Source organism: Tenrec ecaudatus, chromosome 6 (assembly GCF_050624435.1).
Source record: "Tenrec ecaudatus isolate mTenEca1 chromosome 6, mTenEca1.hap1, whole genome shotgun sequence".
In the NCBI taxonomy this organism is placed as follows: Eukaryota; Metazoa; Chordata; class Mammalia; order Afrosoricida; family Tenrecidae; genus Tenrec; species Tenrec ecaudatus.
Genome location: NC_134535.1, coordinates 25,211,390 through 25,216,058, shown reverse-complemented (window position 1 = coordinate 25,216,058; position 4,669 = coordinate 25,211,390). Strand labels below are relative to the sequence as shown.

Genomic DNA, 4,669 nt, shown 5'->3' with positions numbered 1-4,669 from the left:
GCTGGGCTAATTAAATCCAAAGAAGTGAAGTAAGCTCAGAAGGTTATGGGCAACTGTTGGGGGAATGGAGGGACCTCCCAAGTGGGTAATCTTGATAGATTTTCTTGAAAGGACCAGGACAACCATAGGGACTTACTAGGAAGAAATTTTAAGAAAATGAAAAAGAAACAAAAACCTGCATTGGTGACAAGACCGAGCAGGAAAGCTGGTCTAAGGAGGGTTTGTTTGTTTTTCTTTTCTTTTAACCGTTTTATTGACCCTTAATCCACACATCACAGAATTCAATGGTTCAGTCTTGTCAAGAAGAGTTGTACAATCATTACCTAAATCAGTTTTAGAACACTTCCTCCCCCCACCCCACAGTTAAGTCTCTTTTAAAATGAGTCGTGTGTGTTTGTTTGCTTTTCATCACAACCATGCACCTGCTCTTGGAGGGTGCAAGGGTTGTCCTGCAAGAACTGCATTGAGGAAACTTACCCCATCCATCCTACAGTCCCGATTTTTCTCCTTCAGACTTCTTTTTATTCCTCAAATGTCAAGAGCGTTCAACGGGAACATGCCGAGTTCCCTGAGGAGGCCTAACTGCCATTGTGACGTTAAATGGAAGAACACTGAATTCTTCGGGAGAGGCTTAGAGAGAGGAAAACAACGCCTTCCGAACAAAGGAACAAAGCGTATCTACTAGGGGGAGGCTAGGCCGGGACACAATCATTTCACATTTTGATATTTCTGTTTAAAATGAAATTCTCTGTGATTTTATAACAATACTTTTTTAAAACCGTAACCTTGTGTATGTCAGAGTTACATTCCTTGTCACATATAAATTCTTTTTTTAACGTGTCAATGCCTTGCTCTTTTTCAATACACTTTATTTTTTATAGCAGTTATAGCTACTACACAGAAAATCATGCAGGAAATTCCCATGATGTCCCTCCCTCATGACAGTTTTCTTTCGATTATCAGCACCTGTGTTCATCAATTTTATTTGCTAGTCGATCTGTATACACTATTATTAACTGAGGTCCATAGTTTTGTGTAAATGCTCACTCTTTGTGTTAGCCAATCCTGTTCTTTCCAAACTCCTCCCTGCCCACAACAGACAGAGGCAGCCCTGGTGTAAGGGGGACGACATGAAGAAGGGGGCCGAGGAGGGCTTGGCCAGCATCCACCAAGGGCCCTGCCTGGGCACAGCTCCAAGCCCACCCTCCCTGCAGCTGCAGAGCCTGGCAGGGACTTCTGTAAACTCGGCTCTGCAGCCCGCTGCTCCCGCTGCTCCTGGAACTCACTGCTGCCTGTCTTTCTGCCTGGCCTGCTTCCAGCCTCCTCTGTATGTGGACCCTCCTCAGCTGAACCTTCCTCCTCAAGCCAGGGCCCTAGCACAGGTGGTAGGTAGATGGTTTCAAGCTGAAATGCTGGGCTTGCTGCCGTGGATGAGCGGCTGAGAGTACCTGGGCCAACACTAAGTCCTCTTCCTCCTGAGAACTGGGAACTGGGGGCTTGGTCTCTGCTAGGGGCCATTCCAGGGTCCTTTCAGAGTCACATCCTCACTCAGAGGCATTCTGCAAAGCCATCACTGATGGGGCTGTACAGGATGAGACTGGGTTGGGAGAGGTATTGAAGCCAAGGTGGGACTTGATCTAAGGATGGTGCCTGCAGAAGATGCCAGACCCTGTGCGCTGGAGATGGCAGCAATTCCTGCCTGGCTGGTAGGGTGTCCCTTCTGAGAGCAACTTTGGTCCAGAGGGTGATTGTGCTTGATGAAGAAGTTTCAGCTACAACAATCACAGGTCAGTTTCATCACTGCCGGGGGGAAGCCAGGGCATCCACATTTATTGGTGAAGATCTTTTGTTGTTGTTATCCAGGCTCCAAGAAGGAGTCTTGGTCAAAGTGTTCCCCTCCGTCTACATGATAGGGTGGGCACTCTGGCACCTGGATATGGATATCTATTTGCCAAGCAGATCCACAGTGATGCTGGGTGTCATAGTTACATAATCTATTGTCAACTTGAGACTATTAAGAGTGAAGGAGTGGAGTGTAGCTTGTCAATCAGGTTGCAGCCTGATGATCTCGTTTGGAGGCAAAATGGAGATAAATAACTCACTGGAGGCCAGATACACTCACTCCATGCAAGGCATTCCTGCTGACATGACACATGGAGCTACACTGATGGAACCAGAGCCCTAGATTTGGAGGAGCCACGTGAAGACCGACGCCAGTGCTGAGATGCTTCCACAACCACTAGATCCACAAGACTTTCCACCCACTGACCTGTGATTCTATCTGCATTTGGCATCATTACATATGTTGCATGAGTCTGAAGAACAATTTATAGACTGGTATCGGACATAAGAGCTAATATAGGACTTATGGACTTGTTCTGGACTAGACTAGGATGTTTTCTTAATATACAATTACTCTCTGATATAAAGTTCTCTATTACACACATATGATTGTCTCTGGATTTGTTTCTCTAGTCCACCCAGACAAACACACTGAGCTTGGGTCACGTGATCTGTGCAGAAGATACTGGAATAGGTGTCCCTCTGGAGTGGCAGGAATATCCAAGCCTTGACAGCTGGGCTTGGAGCAATGAGCACGGAGGTTCTGAAACTCCATCTCCTGGCCTACCAGGGGCTGCTCAGAGAGAAAGCAAGTAATGAGAGTCTTTTAGGGTTCCTGCTTCACCCCCTGCACTGGGGGGTGTGGGGGGGTGGCGGGTCCTGCCTAGTCTTCACACAACTCCTGTTACGGAGACTTCTATAAACTCTACCTTATCCTCATTTTATTTCCAGTTCTGCTGGTAACTGAGAACCGGGAAGAGAGTGTATGCAGACAAATTCTCTGTGCTTTAAGGAGTCTGGGAGGCAGATTCTGGCGGAGTAAGGCCTTCACACTCGAGTTGGAGACGTAACCCAGTCACATTCTCCTAAATAAAAGTTATTCCCCACAATGCCCCCCCCCCAGTAATGCCAATATCAGGGTGCTGCTTGCGAGTACATAGTTGCTTACTACACACTTGAAGGTGAACTTCCTGAAGGCTATCTGCATGTCTGCCATCCAGAGCAACTAGGTATGGCCCACCCTCTTCTGACTGCATCCCTGGAGAACAACTCAGGGACACTTAAGGTCAAGCCAGCTCAGGGATGACCAAGGTTAAGCCGCCATCTTAGCTGTAGAACCCGCCCCTCTTGTTACTTATGTACCTTTTGGTCACATGTATGCCCCTAACTGGTGCCCTTCCTGTTACTGCATGCCTCTAAAACAACGCCTTCCTGCTATGTAAGGCCTGAGATTATGTAGGTCTGTAAGCAAATACATTCACCTCTCTCTGTGGGTCCAGTCATCATGTAAAAGGTGAGCCCTTGCATGCCTTGTCTGCTGTGTCCTTAATTTACCCTTCAATCACACAACCGCCCCCTAGGGACCCACTCAGCTGTGGAGGTTGGTCCCCCACCCAGTTCAAACGCTAACCTGCTGAGAATATGAGAAAGGGAGAAGATTTGCCTATCCAGTTTGAGTGGTTTAGGATAAGACAGTTTATGTAACTCACCTACAGAGGAAAGAAAATACAGCCCTGTTGCTTCATGACCAGGGCAGCACGTCTGGCCAGCTTAATGCGGGAACATATCCCCAGACTCAGCCAATTGTCAGCTTTATGAGGAGGCAATATTCATTAAAACTCCTTCGGTAAGCACTCACTAAATGGTGACTACTATTGTTATTAGAGAAACATATGACCGAGAATAAGTATTCTGAAGCAATTATAAAGGTGTAATCTATAACATCCTGGTGGCATGGTAGGTTATGTGTTGGGCTGCTAACCACAAAGTCAGCAGTTCAAAACCACCAGCTGCTCCACAACTGTAAACTATTACAGTCTCAGAAACCCAGAGGAGTGATTATACTCTGTCCTAAAGGATTTCTGTGGTAGTTACATAATCTAGTGTCAATTTGAGAATGAAGAGTGAAGGCGTGGATCATAGCCAATCAGATCATAGGCAATGAGGATTCAGTGTGGGCATGACCTTCTCCTGAGAATTCTGGGAACTCCAAGATTTTCCTCCTTAGAGGCAGAAGACACCCCCCCCCCCTCTCTCTCTCCTCACTCCCTGAGAGACGTTGTACTGACAAGACACATGACTCTACACCCTGGGAGCTGGAGAAGCACATGAACCTACCCTGATGCAACCAGACTTCTAGAGCCGGAGAAGCCACATAGAGACCCCTGCCAGTGCTGGGATGCTTACAAGGCCACTGGATCCATAAGATTTCCAACCCACTGGCCTGTAATCCTCCTGCATTCAGCACCATTGCATGTGTTTTGTGATTCTGAAGAGGACTTTATAGATTGGTATTGGACATATGGGCTAATATTGGATTAATGGACTTGATTTGGACTGGGCTGGGTCATTTTATCAATATTCAATTTCTCTTACATAGAAACATCTTTCTCATATGCATATGAGTGTCTATGCATTTGTTTCTCTAGTCTACCCAGACTAACTCAGCCTCTGTAAGTCAGAATTGATTAAATGAGTTTTGCTTGACGGTCTGTCTCTCTGTTGAAGAAAGCCCACATAAGTTGTTGAAGACCTGAGTCAACAACACAGGGACCCTTATACTAGGTTCTTCTTGCTGGGGCTCACTAACGTATAACCATCTGAAGTC

General features: G+C 46.5%; 1 pseudogene; it reads right to left on the bottom strand.

The window, feature by feature from the left end:
- Positions 1 to 1,373: 1,373 nt before the first annotated feature.
- Positions 1,374 to 2,617, bottom strand: LOC142450754 (AN1-type zinc finger protein 2B-like; annotated as a pseudogene).
- Between the last annotated feature and the right edge of the window lie 2,052 nt (positions 2,618 to 4,669).